Source organism: Anabrus simplex, chromosome 1, assembly GCF_040414725.1.
Source record: "Anabrus simplex isolate iqAnaSimp1 chromosome 1, ASM4041472v1, whole genome shotgun sequence".
Taxonomy (NCBI): domain Eukaryota; kingdom Metazoa; phylum Arthropoda; class Insecta; order Orthoptera; family Tettigoniidae; genus Anabrus; species Anabrus simplex.
Window position 1 is genome coordinate 1,337,295,475 of NC_090265.1, and position 20,867 is coordinate 1,337,316,341.

A 20,867-nucleotide genomic window follows, 5' to 3' on the forward strand; every position below is an offset into this window, starting at 1 on the left:
TGGACACAGCTAAGCTAAGCTAATCATTAGAACAACGTGCATTCTGCACAATTTTCTGAGGGAAATTCAACATATTACGAAGATTTAGATTCGCCGGAATCAGGACTTGGCGCTCTGAAAATGTTGACAATGATGCACGACGAGCACCCGCTGCAGCCTTCGCTGATCGTGAGAAATTTGTGGAGTTCTTTGGCATGCATATCGACAGTGTATAGGCCTAGATCGTTTCAGTATAAATCTTACATGTATCTGGAAGTTTACGAACGGAGAAATGTGTGCAAAAGAAGTCACAAACAGTGATAATTAAAGAATTAGCAGTTTTTTTCCTATTTCATCCCACAACATAATTCTATTTCTTTCTTACATTACTCATGTCGTAAAGCAGCTCAGTCGTCATTGCTACTGTCACAATGAATGCGGAACGCGGGAAAACGCTGCATGCTGCGAACTGAAAATGGTTCCCAGCAATCCCGCCATGTAGGCGGGAGAGCGACGCACCGGTGTGAATGGATCCATATTCCGCCATACTCATAATAGTTCGCGACGGGATCGTTCCCGCTCCCGCGTCCCGCGTTGGTGTGTGCAGACCTTCGCGACAAAGCGAGAAACGGGAAGCGGTGCACTATAGACGTACCCTAAGTCTGAATGCTGTCTCCAGCGTTTGAGGGAAGTACAAGGAGACAAAAGCTACTCACAGCTCTGTGATCGGAACCGCGCAGCCAGCCGTTAGGCCAAGTTTTCCTGCTATGTGATCTTGAAGAGCAAGGTTGTTTATTATGATGTTCATGTAGAACACTTGTATAAGGTTGTTTATTATGATGTTCATGTAGAACCCTTGTAGATTCCTTATATATTACAAGTTACTATTTAATACGCAAGTAAACTAGCACTCGAGCCCCTTTGGCGCAGTGGAAAGCGCGTTGGACTTCTTATTCAAAGGTCGTGGGTTCGATCCCCACAAGGGGCGCGAGCCTTTTTGTAAACAATATGCTCATTAGCAGAACATACACTTAGAGAGCATCAAAATACCTACTATTTTGTGGTGCGAAGACAAAATTCCGACTCCAAATCCTAGGTGTGAAATAGGAAATATATATATATTTTTTAACGTTCCAACCCTAAAATGTTAAATGAGGTCAGCTTCGTAAACGAAATTATTCATCCCTCCAAAACTGGTTGACGTGCAAAGTTGGATGTTCTTTTATGTCCTAGCAGTGACGTATACTGAGGGCTATCGAGGCTATCAGTGAAGCTCAAACCTCAAATGCGAACGATGGAAATCTAAAGCACATTACAATATAAGCAATTGACATATTGTTCCTTTTACAAGCCTTGAAAACAATGAGAAAAACACGGTACGTATTTCTGAGAAGAAGGCTTCGGAGACATATATTGCAGCCCAGACTCTCGTCCCTCTCACCTCTACTCGTCACACGCGGCTTGCTGCTGTACGGAGCGCGGGACGGGGGGAATAGGTGTGCTAGGCTTCGGTCCATCAGATCGCCATTGGTAACTATCAACCATGCGTTACTCATCGTATATACTTCCTCACTTCATCCTTCTGACTTAATTATATAGATAACAGAGTGCTGGTATTTTACTCCCGTTTACTTCTACATCCTCGTAGGAAGACATTGCAGGGCTGCTGTTATATGAGTAATATAGTTTTATTTTCATAAGTAGATCTGCTAAAATGAAATGCAACCTTTCAGATTTAGTGTTCTCTTTTGTTGATTGGAATCAAACCCATGATCAAGGGTCGGACACCACCACTGGTCTCCCGAGGAAGCTAATTAACCAGTCAACGATGCTGTAAAATTCAACATTTTTATTTTTTGATAATAATAATTGTTACCGTGTTTTAGCGGTAGTTATGCGTAAAAGAAGGTGCGGGTGTGAATGGGTTTCAAGCTACGAAATTATAGTGCATGTAAAATTAATTTAAAATTTAACAAGGTTATATTTTCTTTTCAAAAACAAAGCAATAACAGACATGGCAGGTACAATGTAGCAAAACAAGGGGAGTTACAATATTTACAGGTTTTGGGCTTCACGCCCTGACTTCAGCGATCAGCTCAGTTTTACCACAAACACAAGTTTTAACAGAGGGGCAGAAACCCCATTCATCCCTAGGAGCCCCTGGCTCCGAATTACACAGAAAAGCCTCCACGAGGCATATGACACTCCATTTTCAAAAGAGCGATCCGCTCTTTAAAATTTAAGCCTCTCAAAGGCCACACCAAACTCTACCTTCAAGCTGTCCTCTAAGGACGTATTCACAGGGGTAAAATACCCAACCTACTGAGGTCTATTACATGAAAAGAAGGTTGATTACATGACCTCTAAAATAGCAATTTGAGAGGAGGCTAACCGCACTCCTGATACACTTTGTTTAAGACCTACTTGGCACTAGGCCGTTAATACAAGGGCTAATCCCATACTACAGAGGTGACTTAAGAAAATAACAATTTACATTACATCACGGAAAAATGGGTTTGAGAAAATAAGTTCACCTCAAAACAATATGAGTGGGAACTCGAGAGGGTTAGCACTCTCTATCCCAATATGTAGATTAGAAGATAGGATAGGTACCAGTAGTCTTTACATTTTAAAGGAAAGTTACATGGTGGAAGGCCTAGAACCCGCCCCGAAGGTTAAACTGCTGAGCAAGCAAAGAAAGAAGTTATTACTTGGCCATTACCTTGTTGTAGACGCCGCCGAAGAAAGAGGCGCTTCCCGCCTCCTGCTATGTACTTAATACACTGAAAGATGGAACAGAAGTGGCCCCGAGACCCTAAAATCAGCAGTTTATATCCTCTCGCGGAAGATTCTAGGCGTTAGGGGAAAGAAAACACCCTCCCACAAAATTTTTATTGGCTAGGGAAAAGAAACCCCTACATAGAGGAAGAAGAAACACATTATTGGTGGAAAATTAATTAAAGAAATTCGGGATTGGCTAGATCCAAAAGAAGGGGAACAAGAGGGGTATACAGCCAACTTAAACAATGACAGAAAGAAATTTAACAAAGAACAAACTCTTGAAATAAAAATTTCTCCAACAAAATAGTTCTTTGACTCCGCACTAGGTCGCACTATTGTTGATCTTCAGTAGTGTCCTCTAGAAGAGAAAGTTCACACTTCTTACTTCAAGCGAAACAAAAACACATCAAAAATGACACAGTTCACAAACTCAAAAATTTCCAGGTAGTGACATCTTCTGAGAAATTAGTAGATTAATAGTGTAGATAAAGTTCAGACTTCCTCCAGAAGAGGAGTTTCAACTGGCGCAACTTTTAAATAAACAGAGTAGAGGTGTACCGCCCGGTACAGTCCTCCCCCCCCAAAAGTTCCTCCAGGAGTGACACATGAAATCAGTTTGAAACAAGTTCCAAGTTATAAAGTGAATATGAAAATAGATTACAAGATTTTCAGAATGTTGTGTGATTCAGTTTCACAATTTGTTGTTGCAGGTGAAGTAAAATCTTTCTGTTTGTAGAAGTTGAATTTCTGAAGATAAACTTTTAATACTTGAAAGTGATGAAAAATTTGGCAATGTCCACCAAATATTGTTGTTGAATTTCCAAGTGTAATCATTACTTATAGTAACTGTTCATGTAGTTGATGTTGATGAAGTGAGGTGGCCAGACCGGCCGTTGCAGCTTGCGTCCAAAGGAGGCCGCTCGGACCCCTCAAGTACCCTGAGATACCGCTCGCCCGCACTATGAGGGGAGCAGAGGAGTTGAAACACGCCGCGCCCGCGGTGAACATATACAGGCTGCGGGCAAGTAGCAGGTCGTGCGCCGCACATCAGCCTTGGCCGGGAGGAGAGCTCCGGCTCGCCGGGCACATGTCGTCTTCGCTGGAGAGGAGGGGGCCCATCCCCCTCCCCAGTTGCTGCACGGCGCTGCGTGGCTGCGGGGGCACTGAAACATAAAGCTAGGCGGCAGAATTGTGTTGGACCATCATGTTTCTTTGAGGGCACAGGCTTGAGGAGAGAGTGAGGGGCCAGCGGCGTGCAGATATTCTTGGTATTCATTAAGCCACTGTGTATAGTGGAGCAGGAGACGGGAGCGTGGTAATGGCCGTGGCAAAGACAGGATGGCAGTTTAATGGGTCGGGGCAGGTTTCAGAAACATGCTTACATAAGAAACAAAATCCTATAGAAGGGGCAGAATGCCTAGAAATTGAAAACTCAAAAAATATATATATATATATATATATATATATAACCTTCATATTCCTTTCAAAATAATATGAAGCAAGTTAACACGTAAATTACACCGGTTTCACCTGTGACAGGTGAACCCTAAATATCCTCTCGGTGGCTGGATTGCTAACTAACAACGTAACTGGCGTAAGAAAATCGAGAATGATACAAGGCCCATGAAATCTGGGGGCAAGCTTGCCCGCGGGAACAAAATTCTTGACCATTACTTGGTCGCCTACCTTCAAAGGGGTGGGTCTCCGTCCACGATCATACCTTTCCCTAACCTTTTCATGAGACACTTTAAGATTGGCTTTAGCCTTCTTCCAAAGATCTTTAATGCTGTCCGGATCTATTGTCTCGGGTAGAATGTCATTCAGAGACCAGAGGTTAGAGAGCGGCGAGTTGGGAACAAACTTAAACATCAAAGAAGCTGGAGTAAACTTGTGAGATTCATGAACCGCCGAATTCAAAGCAAAAGCTATCCAATGCAGGGACGTGTCCCACCTGGAAGGATCTTCATGATGATAGGCAATGAGTGCGGACCTGAGATTACGGTTAACCCGTTCAGCCAGAGATGGTTGAGGGTAATAAGCAGAAGTAGTTACATGAGAGATGGACAAGTCAAAACAGAATTTACGAAATAAATTTGATGTGAATGCCTTAGCATTATCAGATACAAGATATTGACACGGACCAAAAGAAGCAAAAATAGAATTTAAGCAGGTAATGGTAGACTGAGCGGTAGCCAGTTTAGTCGGAAATAACCAAGAAAATCTTGTAAAACCATCTACACATACAAAGATGAACTTATTAGCATTACCCTTTGACTGGGGGAAGGGTCCTACATAATCGATATACAGGCGTTCCATGGGGCGCGACGCTTGATGCGAAGACAAAAGGCCTACCTTGGTGGACATGGTGGGTTTACTAAGCAAACAAGATTTACAAGCTTTTACAAGTTCACGGATTTCACCGTCCATACCTTTCCAGATGAACATTTCACGAATCTTTTCACGAGTTTTAAAGATACCCAGGTCCCCCCCCCAATGGGGTCTCATGATAGTATTTGAAGATCATAGGCACAAGAACCGCTGGAACGACAACCTTCATCATCTTATCATGCCTCGATGTGCAACATAAAACACCATTCCTCAGAACATAAGGGACGACATGTTCCCCAGAAGAAAGGGTTTCCATTATCGGACCCAGCGTCGGATCTTCACGTTGGTATTTCTCAATATCCCTAAAGAGCATGGGAGCATCTGTTAAGATGGCATTAACCTCAGACAGTATGGACTCGGGAGGTGATGAACTGTCGGCCGGTTCCTGGGTCTCGACGTCGTTAGAAAACATACGGCTGAGTCCGTCAGCCACAACATTTTCAGTACCTCTGATATGCCGAACATCGAATTGGAAGGCAGAAATACGGATGGCCCAACGGGCTATACGACCTGTACGACGCGGCCTACCTAAGACCCAGCTTAAGGCTTGATTATCAGTCTCCAGATCGAATTTGACGTGTTCCAGATAGAGACGGAACTTTTCTAAGGCGAATAAGACTGCCAAACCTTCAAGCTCATATATGGAGTACTTTGCTTCTTGAGCTGACAATGTCCTAGACGCATAGGCGATGGGTCGCCTCCCTCGTTCAGTCTCTTGAAGAAGGACTGCAGCTACCGCCGACGACGACGCGTCGGTTTGGACGATGAATTTCTTCGAGAAATCAGGCATAGCAAGTACAGGGGCATTACAGAGAGCTAATTTAAGGTCTTCAAAAGCGGCTTGTTGAGAAGGTCCCCACTCAAATTTGATGCCTTTCCTACGTAGAAGGTTTAAGGGCGCCGCTCTATTAGCAAAATTAGGAATGAACTTCCTGAAGAAATTCACCATACCGATGAACCTGGCGATACCTTTAATGTCCTTGGGAGGTTTAAAATCACGGATAGCCTGTGTTCTAGAATGATCGACTGCTACTCCATCGGGTGACACAATATGCCCTAGGAATGACATAGAGGGCTTAGCAAAGGCAACCTTGGACAACTTAACAGTTAACCCAGCCTTACGAAGGCGATCGAGAACTTCTCGCAGATGATCTAGATGTTCTTCAAAAGTCTCTGAAAATACGACGACATCATCTAAGTAGTGATATAAGTACTCGAATTTGATGTCGGAGAAGACCCTATCTAGCAGCCTAGTGAGTACAGCTGCTCCCGTAGGGAGCCCGAAAGGCACGCGGTTGTATTCATATAAATTCCAGTCCGTGGCAAACGCTGTTAGATGTTTAGACTCTTCGGCAAGGGGAATTTGATTATAGGCCTGATTTAAGTCCAAGATGGTGAAGAACTTGGCCTTACGAAACCATGAAAAACAAGAATGAAGGTCGGGAAGGGGCACAGATTGCAACACCACCTTCCGATTGAGAGCCCTGTAATCAATGACAGGCCTGAAGCCTCCTTGGGGTTTCGGGACTAGAAAAATAGGGGAAGAATACGCTGACTTAGAGGGCCTAATAATACCATCCTTCAACATCTGATCGATGATTTCTTTCAGAGCTTTCATTTTAGGAGGAGACAGCCTATAAGGTGGAAAGCGAACAGGAATCGAATCCGTGACCTCAATTTTGTATTCAATAAGGTCAGTAACACCAAGAGTATCAGAGAACACCTCGGGAAACGACTGACACAATTTGCGAATACTATCAGCCTGCTCCTCAGGTAGATGTCTGAGGCGCGCGGCTGTGAGCTTGCATCCGGGAGATAGTAGGTTCGAATCCCACTATCGGCAGCCCTGAAGATGGTTTTCCGTGGTTTCCCATTTTCACACCAGGCAAATGCTGGGGCTGTACCTTAATTAAGGCCACGGCCGCTTCCTTCCAACTCCTAGGCCTTTCCTATCCCATCGTCGCCATAAGACCTATCTGAGTCGGTGCGACGTAAAGCCCCTAGCAAAAAAAAAAAAAAAAAAAAAAAGGTAGATGTCTAAGGTCTAACAACATCTCATCCTGGGTAGGCGAAATAGATGAACATGATGCAGAATTACACTTTAATAGAGGGATTTTACAATTAGAGGCAAATTTGAATGTGCACGACTTACTCTGAAGATCGAACACAAGACCAGTGTGAGACATGAAGTCCGCTCCCAGTATGATGGGGCAAGACAAATGCTTGGCCACAAACAATTTGATTTTCCATGTAAATTTAAAAACACGAATTTTGACATGTAAGGAACCTAGAATTTCTAATGGAGATGAATTAGCCAAAACATATTTAACAGGAGATGAGTCATAGTCAGGGAGTTTACAAACAGATTTCAATTTAGAATACCAATCAGCCGAAATAATGGAACAAACACTGCCTGAATCTAAGAGAGCTGTTATAGGCTCGTTATTTAACTCAATCTTAAGAAAAGGAACAGGTGCGGGGGTATCCGCCGCAATCCTAAGACACTCTCTGGGGCATTCAAAAAAAGAATTTGAAGATTGCTCATTCCCTGAATTCTCGACCTTTTTGCCCGGGGCTGAGCCTTGGAAAGCAGAATTAGTCGACTCAGCCGAAGCTGCTAGTCACTTTTTATTATTGGCATAGGTGGAATTTGCACCAGAAGTTGAGCAGGAGGGGGTGCTATTTGAGTTTGGGCAATTCTTGGCGATATGTGAGAAAGCCCCACATTTAAAGCAGCCTTGTGATGAACCAGCTCCATTCCTAGTCCCACTTGGCTTGATCAGTGGACACTTGTTGCGCAGATGGTCAGGCGACCCGCAAGCATAACATTTACGGGGATTGACTGGTCGGCGAGGTGGAGGCCGAGTATTACTAAAGGAAGGCGGGGGTTCTTTCGCGACACGCAAAGAATCAGCGTATCTAACTCCTTCCGCTGTGACGGCCAATGCTTCAAGTTCAGAGAAGGTTTGCGGACAAGCCGCGAAACACAAATATGACCTGTAGGATGGCGAAATACCTTCTACAATAGCCTGCACAATCTGATCTTCAGGAAAGTGCAGAGCAAACACCCTAGTGTAGAATTTGATATCTTGTATGAAATCAGCCAAGTTTTCATCCAAGCGCTGTACACGGTAATAATACTTCTGAATCAGGGAGGACCTGGCCCTAGCCGGGATGAAGTTAGCTAGCAAATGGGCATGGAAATCCTCAATAGATGATTGCTCGGCAATGGCTCTTACGATTTTATCAGAGAGAATACCAATAGCATACGGATAGATAATTTGCAAAATTTGACATGGCGAAAGAGAAAAAACAAGAGCATGATCCTGAAATTCCACTAGAAATCTTAAAAATGAAATTGCATCACTGGTGGTGTTGACGGAAAACTTAGAGATACCTCTAAGCAACATTGCCAATGGATGAGGCAAGCTACTGAACCCAGGTGACATAGTCGTTAAAGGTTTCAATGGCAAAGAAGTTAATTCAGAGCGGATGTTACCCAATGACGCACGGCGTTCAGATTCGTTGTTCGATGGGGCAGAGATAGTTTGAGCAGCAACGGTTATCCTATTGACTTCTCCCTGAGGAGGCTCTTCATCACTACCTACATTCACTGTGGCTGGTTGATCAGTTTTGGGAGGAACTTCGCCGGTTAGCAATTGAGTGACCTTATTAGACAATTCAGAAATAGTTTCAAGGAGCGTATTAGCGTCCTTCCTCTGAACGTCATTCACCTTTAGAGACAACAGATCATTAACTCTATTTGCAAAGTGATACAGCCTGCCTTGCACACGCTTAATTTGATTAGGAGACGGATCGTTTTCGTCAAAAAAAACTAACTACAGAAGCTAGCCCAGTAATATTCTCGACGATCGTGGAAAGAGAATCATCAATTTCTTTCTCTCCCAAATTGGGGATGGAAATGGGCAAATCAAGGGACTCTCTAAGCTTGTTGGTGTCGATTGCAACCGTGCCTCCAGATTGCACATTTCTGATAGTTAACTCGTATATCAACTCCTCTTTGCGCAAATAGTTAAGAAGAACATCGCGAGGGCCGGGCATGATGACAGAACAATTTGGAAAAAATCAAAAAATTCCAGCAACTGAGAAAATTGTTAGAGTTCGAATCAAAGCAATGTTTAGCCGTCAAAAGGGGCTAAATTGAGACCCATTCAACCACGCTCTGCTACCACTTGTTACCGTGTTTTAGCGGTAGTTATGCGTAAAAGAAGGTGCGGGTGTGAATGGGTTTCAAGCTACGAAATTATAGTGCATGTAAAATTAATTTAAAATTTAACAAGGTTATATTTTCTTTTCAAAAACAAAGCAATAACAGACATGGCAGGTACAATGTAGCAAAACAAGGGGAGTTACAATATTTACAGGTTTTGGGCTTCACGCCCTGACTTCAGCGATCAGCTCAGTTTTACCACAAACACAAGTTTTAACAGAGGGGCAGAAACCCCATTCATCCCTAGGAGCCCCTGGCTCCGAATTACACAGAAAAGCCTCCACGAGGCATATGACACTCCATTTTCAAAAGAGCGATCCGCTCTTTAAAATTTAAGCCTCTCAAAGGCCACACCAAACTCTACCTTCAAGCTGTCCTCTAAGGACGTATTCACAGGGGTAAAATACCCAACCTACTGAGGTCTATTACATGAAAAGAAGGTTGATTACATGACCTCTAAAATAGCAATTTGAGAGGAGGCTAACCGCACTCCTGATACACTTTGTTTAAGACCTACTTGGCACTAGGCCGTTAATACAAGGGCTAATCCCATACTACAGAGGTGACTTAAGAAAATAACAATTTACATTACATCACGGAAAAATGGGTTTGAGAAAATAAGTTCACCTCAAAACAATATGAGTGGGAACTCGAGAGGGTTAGCACTCTCTATCCCAATATGTAGATTAGAAGATAGGATAGGTACCAGTAGTCTTTACATTTTAAAGGAAAGTTACATGGTGGAAGGCCTAGAACCCGCCCCGAAGGTTAAACTGCTGAGCAAGCAAAGAAAGAAGTTATTACTTGGCCATTACCTTGTTGTAGACGCCGCCGAAGAAAGAGGCGCTTCCCGCCTCCTGCTATGTACTTAATACACTGAAAGATGGAACAGAAGTGGCCCCGAGACCCTAAAATCAGCAGTTTATATCCTCTCGCGGAAGATTCTAGGCGTTAGGGGAAAGAAAACACCCTCCCACAAAATTTTTATTGGCTAGGGAAAAGAAACCCCTACATAGAGGAAGAAGAAACACATTATTGGTGGAAAATTAATTAAAGAAATTCGGGATTGGCTAGATCCAAAAGAAGGGGAACAAGAGGGGTATACAGCCAACTTAAACAATGACAGAAAGAAATTTAACAAAGAACAAACTCTTGAAATAAAAATTTCTCCAACAAAATAGTTCTTTGACTCCGCACTAGGTCGCACTATTGTTGATCTTCAGTAGTGTCCTCTAGAAGAGAAAGTTCACACTTCTTACTTCAAGCGAAACAAAAACACATCAAAAATGACACAGTTCACAAACTCAAAAATTTCCAGGTAGTGACATCTTCTGAGAAATTAGTAGATTAATAGTGTAGATAAAGTTCAGACTTCCTCCAGAAGAGGAGTTTCAACTGGCGCAACTTTTAAATAAACAGAGTAGAGGTGTACCGCCCGGTACAATAATAATAATAATAATAATAATAATAATGGTGCATGGCATCTGTATAGGCTTGGTGGTGACCTAATGCCGTTAAAATGAATGGCGAAGACGTCATAAACACCCAGTCCCCAAGCCAAAGGCAAGCATTCTATTCATTTAGCCACAAAGCCGAACTTCAATTTGCTAAACCTTAAGCAGACCCTACACGGTCAATAATACTGATCAGTAATACTGAGTCAATAATACTGACAGTACGCATCAATATTGTAGCGACCTTACATGATCATTATTACTGTCAATATTTTGGTCAGTACAAGTGCACTTGCTTACTTGCCATTGCGGTATTCTCACTTTGCAAATAAAAAGTCAACAACCGTCAATGACTGGCTTAGGAAAAGAGAAGAGTATTCTCGTATGAAGTTGTTGAGGGAAATACAACATATCGAAGCAGAAGATTCAGAACTGTCTCCGAATGAGTGAGGGTAGACTACTTTTGCGAAATTACTAGGAGTGGTAGAGCCTTTTCTTCTTCTTCACCTGTTTACACTCCAGGGTCGGTTTTTCCGTCCGTCTGAGCGAGGGATCCCACCTCTACCGCCTCAAGGGCCGTTTCCTGGAGCTTCAGACTCTAGGTCGGGGATACAACAGGGGAGGATGACCAGTACCTCGTCCAGGCGGCCTCACCTGCTATGCTGAACAGGAGCCTTGCGAGGGGATGCGTTGATTGGAAGGGATAGACCAGGAAGAGGGAAGGAAGCGGCCGTGGCCGTAAGTTAGGTACCATCCCGGCATTTGACTGGAGGAGAAGTGGGAAACCACAGTAAGCCACTTCCAGGATGCCTGAGGTCGGAATCGAACCCACCTCTATTCAGGTGACCTCCCGAGGCTGAGTGGACCCCGTTCCAGCCCTCGCACCACTTTTCAAATTTCGTGGCAGAGCCGGGAATCGAACCTGGCCCTCCGAGGGTGGAAGCTAATCACACTAACCACTACACCACAGAGGCGGACAGAGCCTTTTCTAATAAGACAAAATACAAACGTGCAGACCTGTTTATCGGTGCCAGACAGATTAGCGGCGACAGTGAGGTATCTTGCAACTGGTAGAAATTTTGAAGACTTGTAAGTTTTCCGCTATAATGTCACCAGTTTTCACCAGTACAGCAGTTGTGGAAACATGTGAAATATTGTGTTCCGTTTATTCTAGCAGCGTTTCATATAGCTGGATAAACTATTGCGATAGGACTACTTGGCGGTTTCACAAGCACCTCTACCTGGCCTTGGAGAGAAACGCACTTGTCGTCCATCGCTGCTCCGTTAATACTGACATAAATAATGACGAACGCACTCACACGGTCAGTATAACTGTCAGTATCCCCACCACTCTACAGTACTGACGCTCGCAGATCAGGAAATCCGGATCTGCTTCAGTACTGGCCTTCATTCCATCATTCCAGTCCACATACGATCAGTATTACTGTCAATATTTTTCGGTACTGACAGTTTTATTGACCGTGTAGGATCTGCATTAGGCTACCCTCTCGACTGATCAGATGTTGAGTATTGACAGTAGCAGAGGCCAAGGCAGTATCTTGTGAGGCAGCCTTGACAACACAGCAGGCTTCTCCGGTGCCTATTAATTGGATGCAGCTCAAAACGCTTCAGGCTTGACGTTCACTAAACCAGCTATCGAAAAGGGGTAACCTAAGTCTAGTAGTAGCCCACGTCTTGATCCCTGCATACGCCACTGTGTCCTAGGTGTAAAATATCGTAAACTTCAAAATATTTCTCCCTTAAGGGGTTTAGATGGTGGTTGACTCTCAAAAACACAATATCCATTCTTCCGAAACTCTTTCAGGCACTAAATTATTATTATTATTATTATTATTATTATTATTATTATTATTATTATTATTATTATTATTTATGAAGGTTGGTCTCCTATACTCTAGATGTTAATAAATGTTTTAAAACATTCACCCCTTAGAAAAGAATTCATTCCTCTGTTACTGTTCGACGTACCGGTACAAAATTAAAATTTCACAGGTTGATCGATTTTACATCCCAGATATGAAATAAGATAGAGTTTAAAACATTCAAATTCTTCCGCATGGGGTAAAAAATGAGTGTTAGATCAGAAAATAAATTATCATTCCCATAAAAACGTTTGACGTACGAAATAAGGGCATATTTTACAGGCTTAGCTGACAGTGAGTGGTTAGTGTGATTAACTGCCACCCCCGGAGGTCCGGGTTTGATTCCCGGCTCTGCACGAAATTTGAAAAGTGGTACGAGGGCTGGAACGGGGTCCACTCAGCCTCGGGAGGTCAACTGAGTAGAGGTGGGTTCGATTCCCACCTTAGCCATCCTCGAAGTGGTTTTCCGTGGTTTCCCACTTCTCCTTCAGGCAAATGCCGGGATGGTACCTAACTTAAGGCCACGGCGAATTCCTTCCCTCTTCCTTGTCTATCCCTTCCAATCTTCCCATCCCGCGCAAGGCCCCTGTTCAGCATAGCAGGTGGGGCCGCCTGGGCGAGGTACTGGTCATCCTCCCCAGTTGTATCCCCGACCCAGAGTCTGAAGCTCCGGGACACTGCCCTTGAGGCAGTAGAGGTGGGATCCCTCGCTGAGTCCGAAGGAAAAGACAACCGTGGAGGGTAAGCAGATTAAGAAAGGAAGGAAGCTGACAGTGGACTCTTCAAAATGTAAAACTTTGAATAATAATTTTCAGTTTAAACCCGTAGCGAAGCACGGGTATCTTGCTAGTCTTGTATGTATAACGAGTTATCACTGTTGCCAGCCTTCAGTCAAAAATTCACTATGTTGGCTGGTGAGTCTGATATCTTTTCGTGGGTAAGTCCGATCGATTATTTACGTTTATCTAATGAAACAGCTTGGTGTTTATATTTTCTGTTTTTACTGTTGCGAAAAGGTTAAAAGGTGAAAGAAATCAAGTGGACCTAAGCAATCCGCATGCATACTGACATCTGAATTCCTACAACTGAAAGGGAAGGAACACGTGAAATGGAAGAACACAAATCTTGAAACACAGCGCGAAATAAAATAAATGACCAAATAGAAGGTCATACATAAAGAAGTTAAAGCATTCAACGTCTAAAAGAAATATGGATAGAGTAATGGCGATGATGACAAATAGCAAGCGAAGGACGACAATGTATGTCAGTTTTGTATTTGTCCTGTGCTGACTGTATGTTCAATGCCAGGCAAAGCACAAAGAGTGGTACCACGACATGCACTGGCGGAAAATGAAACCCCAACACCCAGATGACATCAGTTTAAAGGAATGCAATTCAGGCTAAGCAATGATCTAGGTGACATATTTACTTGATTAAAGTCTCCACGTCCCATGTTCAAGTATGCGTGAGAAGACATGTGATATGGTGGTACATTATAACCGCAGTAGTTGCCAAGATTTTGAATTCAAACATGCAAACGTTCATGCACTGTGTCGTACAGGTTCCGTATGTTATTTTGTGAGATGGAGCTCCACGCCTGTTGCACTTGTTAAGTCAAATCAGCAATGGTTAATGCTGGTATTGTATGACACTGAATGTTTCATCCCATAATGTCTCATACCTCCATACGTGCTCAATGGGCGAAAGGTCTGGTGACCTCGCAGGCCAAGGCAACTGGTAGGCACGCTGTACTGAATGTTGGGCGTCAGCAGTGGTGTGAGGACAAGTGCAATCCTGTTGGAAAACACACACTTGAATACTGAGAATGAATGGCAGCACAGCCGATTCAATCACCAGTCTGAGGTACAAATCCACTGTCGGGATTCTTGGAATAACAACGAAAAAAGAAATCGCTCTCCAAACCATAACTCCTGGTTAAGTCTAGTTTGGTTCCAAGCGCTCACCTGGCCTCCTTCTTAACAACCTATGGCCATCAAAGAAACAGCTCTCATTTGATAAGACAACAGATATCCACTCCTCTCTCCAAGGAGCTTTAGTTTGACACCGCTGAAGTTGCAGATGACGCAGACAGAATGGTCCCAAACACTTGTCTAGCCTCCTCCTTACCAACCTACGGCCATAATTTGCACCAAGACAGAAACGGCTCTCGTCTGATAAAACAACGGATCTCTACTTCACCCTCCAATGAGCTCTAATTTGATACCACTGAAGTCACAGATGACAGTGATTCGGAGTTAGTGGCATGAATGCTACAGGATATCTGGCTCAGAGCTGTCCCCCTAGTAATCGATTTGTTACAGTTCGCTGTGTACTCTGGTGCCAACTGAAGCAATAATGGCTGTTGCAAATGCAGTACGCTCCACCACAGCTATACTGCGAATATGGCTTTCTTCGGGTCTTCCCTTACTGTAGTGGCCCGTGTGCAGCTGGACGCCGGTCTTCTTGCAACAGTGTCTTGTCATGACCATTGTTGCCAACATCGGTGCACCATGGATACATTCCTGCCTAGAAATTCTTCTATATTGCGGAAAGAACATCCACCTTCTCGTGGTTCTATTAGGCCAGGCACACATTGAAACTCAGTTGGCCGCATAGTAGGACAGTGTTGTGCTGACAAAACTGCAATGTGCATGTGAGCGCACATTGCCGCACAGTATCTCATCGGATTTCAGAAAGAAAGAAAGAAAGAACAATGTTTTCTTCCGGATCAGTGATGTTAGGGCACCTAGTATAAAGGGAGTCCTTCTTTCTTTCATGACTCCCTCTTTGTCTCTCTTTCTTTCAAGCACCGAGAGAGTTGTCCATGTGGTTAGTGTCGCGCAGCTGTGAGATTGAATTCGGGAGATAGTTGGTTCAAACCCCACTGATGGCAGACCTGAAGATGGTTTTCCATGCTTTCCCACTTTCACACCAGGCAAATGCCAGCGCTGTACCTTAATTAAGGCCACGGGCGCTTCTTTCCAGAGTATTAACATTTTAAAATCTCACTAATCGACACTGTGGATCAGCTCAAAGAGCCTTATTCAGTTTCAAGGAGAAGCTGCAGATGGCCTCTCACCATGTTTTTTTTTTTCAAATGAACATAGACGCAATCAATAGCTTCATAGTGCACCATAGCTACTATAAAATGATTTCATAAAGAGTTTGGCGTGGAGCCTCTGTGCCGACTCTGTGAAATTTCGAGCGACCATGATATCACCTTATCATGAAACCTCAAGATGGGGATACTGAACATGCTCAAAAGCAGAGGAGAAGACATTCCAGAGCAAAAGTCATCACGTAGTTGCTCTAGGGAGCCGGTGTTACTTGCTCCGCTCCGGACGGCTGTCTGTCACGTGACAAGAGAGCAGCAGACAGGCAGGTTGCATACCGTGTCGGTACTGTACTTGCCGCTCGAAAATGTTACCACATGAACAACAGCAATGAAATACATACCGGTACATAAGTAAATCATCTCTGAGGAATTATCAAACACTATAAAATAAATAGAGTTCAGTAGGGTAATATGAAATGTACATAAATTCTCAAATGTGTTATTTTATAGTTTTTTTTAGTAACGCTATGCTTTCCCGGCCTTCATATTTATCATACTTGGTGGAATGACATAAGGAACAACGGTGATGCAGATTACATTTTTGATGTGATACGATATTTTATTACATATTAAACATTTTGTGCGTTATTTTCTTGAAGTATCAAATACCTACTCCTCTTCCCAAGAAGGTTTGAAATTTGTTTGCATCGATGACCTAGGCTGTGCTGGATTCTTCCATACTAAATGCAACATTTACCGACTAGGCTTGAACGTCTGTGGCGTGAGGAAAAAGGCGAGAACACACTACTGTCACCTCACATGATTTCACGCGTATCGTGACACAGTCTAACCTGTCCAGAAAGATGTGCTATACCTTTGCGCCTCTGACATTCAGTGCGTACTACGTCATGCACTTCCCCTATTTGCTCGCTACGCTGCTCTCGTTCCTCAAGAACGGGGAGAAAACTGGCTCCGAAGGCAGTTTGCTCTCGATTGACGATGTCTGTTCCAGAGCAGCTAGTGAAGCACTTAGCTGAGGTTCAACCGTCAGCATTTCCTGGTCATTGTGCTTTCTGTGTCTCCCGGAAGAACTGAAAGACAAAAACACAGTTTTCATTGTGCAGGACATAGCCTACATGTCATTAACACGTTCATCTTCTTTGCTAGTTTGTGCTGGACATCAAGGTAGAGAGCCAGAAGAAGACGATGACTAATGAGAATGTTCTAAAGTGTAGATATGTGTATAATTTCTAATAGTGTACTTCTTTTATCTTAAATACTTTTTGTTTAATTGATTATATTCTTAATATTGTACCGAGTAATTTAAAATTATGTATTCTATCATGCCAATTATATATACATACTAGCAAGATACCCGTGCTTCGCTACGGCTTTAAACTGAAAATTATTATACAATGTTTTACATTTTGGAGAGTCCACTGTCAGCTAAGCCTGTAAAATACGCCCTCATTTCGTACGTCAAACGTTTTGGGAGGAATGATTATTTATTTTCTGATCTAACACTCATTTTAACCCCATGCGGAAGAATTTGAATGTTTTAAACACTATCTTATTTCAAATCTGGGATGTAAAATCGACCAACCTGTGAAATTTTGATTTTGTAAGTCGAAAAGTAACGCGGAGGAATGACTTCTTTTTTTAAGGGATGGATGTATTAAAATATTTATTAACATCTAGAGTATAGGAGATCAAACTTAAAAAAAATAGTTAGTGTCTGAAAGGGTTTCGGAAGAATGGATACTGTATTTTTGAAAGTCAACCACCATCTAAACCCCTTAAGGGAGAAATATTTTGAAGTATACAGTATTTTACACCTAGGACATAAAAGAACATTCTCGTAAAATTACAACTTTGTACATCAAACAGTTGGAGGGATGAATAATTTCGTTTACGGAGCTAAGCTCATTTAACACTTTGGGGCTGGGGCGTTAAAAAAATATTTCCTATTTCACACCTAGGATTTGGGATTGGAATTTTGTTTTCATACGTTAAACTATTTTCGAGGAAGGAATGAATATATTTGTTTTCGGATCTTAACCCCCATTTAACTCTTTGGGCGTTTAAATTTGTTTCAAACCTTCTGTTATTTAATGCCTAGGATATCATTTGAAATTTTAACTTCATAATTCAAGCGGTTTCATATAAATGCATATTTTTGTCATCATTCCTCACTCCCTAGACAAAACCCCCTTAGGGGTGTATTGTTTTAAGTCCACTTCTTATTTGTATCCTCATAAAAAGAATTCAACTCCGTTTACACTCCCCTTAAGTTGATTCCCTCCCCCCAGCAAAAAAAGCATTTGTTCTTTTAAAGAGATTCCAAATACCAATTTTCACATCCGTAACATCCTTCGTTTTCGAGATATAAGTATCCTCAAACAAAGAATTCAACTCATTTTTCAATTCATTGTCTCCCCCCACCCCCACCCCCACCAGTTGGATTTTCCAAAAACAAAAGTTTCTTTATTTAAAAGGAGATTCCAAATACAAATTTTCATGTCTGTGTCATCTTCAGTAACTGAGATACAAGTATCCTCATATAGATAATTCATTCCCTTTTACAGTCCTTTTTACAACCCCCACCCCTTTAGTGTTTTCTTTTCAAAACAAAAAATTCGTGTTACTTTATTTTTAAGAGAGCTTAAAATTACCAATTTTCATGTCCGAAATATGTGGTAAGTTTTTTGATATACTGTAGATATGCTCTTTTTAAAAATTCACCCTATTTAACACTTCCTCTTAAGTGGAATTTCAGAAAACAAATTATGTGTGTTCCTTTTCTTTTTTTTTTTTCAGGAGATCCAGATACCAATTTTCACACCTGTAACATCTTCAGTATTTGATATATAAGTACGCTCATAAAAATAATTCAACACTTTCTTCAGTTCTTTTAATCCACCCAACCCCCTGAAGTGGATTTTCCGAAAAACAATATAATACGTGTTTCTTTATTTTAAAAGAATATTCCAAATACAAATTTTCATGTCTGTAACATCTTCAGTTTTTGAGATATAAGCATCCTCATTTAAAAAGTTCATTTTTCAGTCCTTTTTACAAACCCCTTAAAGGAATTTTTGGAAAAGAAAAATACATATTTCTTTATTTTTAAAGGAGATTCCAAATACCAATTTACACGTCTGCAATATCTCCAGTTTTGGAGATACCAGCACCCTAATAAAAATTATTCAACTCCTTTTTCAGTCATATTAATCCCCCTCCCCTCCAAGTGTTTTTACCGAAAACAAAAAATACGTGTTTATTTTTAAATTAGATTCCAAATACCAATTTTCACATCTGTAATATATTAAGTTTTGGAGATACCAGCATCCTAATAAAAATAATTCAAATCTTTTTCAGTCATTTTACCCCCCCCCCGCCCTTAAGTGTTATTTTCCGAAAAAAATGCGTGTTACTTTATTTTTAAAAGAGATCAAAAATACCCATTTTCACTTCAGTAATATGTTACGTTTTTGAGATATACTACACATTGTTAATTTTAAAAATTCACCAACTTTAACACTTTCCCTTAAGTGGATTTTCAGAAAACAAATTATGCGTGTTCCTTTACTTTCACAGAAGATTTCAAATACCAAATTCCACGTCTGTAACATGTTCCTTTTAGAGATATACTCATTTTAAAAATTCACCCCCTTTTGACTCCTGTTTACCCCCTTTTAAGATGATTTTACAAAAACAAAAAAATACATTTTTCTTTATTTTTAAAGATGATTTCAAACATCAATTTTCAAGACTGTGTAACATCTTCAGTTTTTGAGATATAAGTATCCTCCTGAAAGGTACTCAACCCATTTTTCACCTTTTTTTCACACCCCTTAAGAGGATTTTCCGGAAACAAAAGAATACATGTTTCCTTCTTTTTAAAGGAAGATTCCAAATACCAATTTTCACGTCTTTAAACTGTTAAGTTTTTGAGGTATAGATACACTCATTTTAAAAATTTGCCCCCTTTTCACCCCCTTAGTGATGGGATATCCAAAAATCCTCCCTTAGTGAGCACCTACATTGTATTATAAATGTAGCCTCAAAATTTCACTTCTTTATGTTCAGTAGTTTTTGCTCGGCGATGATGAATCAGTCTGTCAGTCAGTCAGTCAAGACGTGTTATTTTATTATAGAAAACAATGACAATAATTCTTCAGTGTGTCACATAAAGAAAATAGTGCTAAATTGAATTTGAAATGAATATGAACTCAAAAATATGCAAGTTTGAATATAATATAAATTGTTTTCACAGTTAAAGACAGGTGGTTATTATGCTGTAAAATTTGTTATTTTTATCATTTGATATACAAAAATTTCTGTAAACCATTGTTTTAATTTATAGACCGTTCATGTCTGAAATATTACAGAGTGATGAGGGATGAAGGGAAGGTTAAATTTATATTTACTTCAAATAACTTCTAATTTATGAATCTGGAAAAATAAATAGAAATTAATTCTCAAATCTTTCAAGATTTATTCGTAAATCAACTAAATTTTCAAAAATACTTTTCTAATAAGGCCATTGAGTACATAAAGATGTTTTAAATATTATCTAAATAAAAGTAAACCTACTTGCAACAATATTAAACTTCAAAAACTTTATTAGATCCAAAGCCATACAATAGATGATGAAAATAAACACTGCGGTTTAAAAGACCATGTGCGCCCGCGAATGTTCGTCAGAAGAGCACGCCCGATTGAGGGTTAGAAATAAGTATAGGAATAGGTTAAGTGATGCATATTTGTCATCGTGCATTCTACTCTGCTTTACCTATTATTCAACCAACATAAAAACTATTCTTGATAAAAGCTCATGCCAAGTTTTACACTAAGTAGAGAAGTGATAGTATACTTTTATATTTTTGCAGCTACAGTATTTGCAGCATAATTTATTTCCATATGTGTATCTTAATTTCATTGTCTCTTTTACTGTTATATTAATTTTTAAAAAATGTTGTATTGCAGTTGTTTGAAAGGCAGATCATTTGAAAATGTGAGAACTTCTCAGTAGATCAGTGAAGCGTCTAGGTTTCTGGCTATATGTCATCTGGAAGATGTTCAACAGATGATCC

General features: G+C 41.2%; 1 non-coding gene across 1 annotated transcript; it reads left to right on the forward strand.

Moving 5' to 3' along the window:
- The first annotated feature begins 894 nt into the window (after positions 1–894).
- Positions 895–967, forward strand: TRNAR-UCU (transfer RNA arginine (anticodon UCU)). Its single transcript has one exon. It is a non-coding gene; the product is annotated as a tRNA-Arg (tRNA).
- Positions 968–20,867: the final 19,900 nt, after the last annotated feature.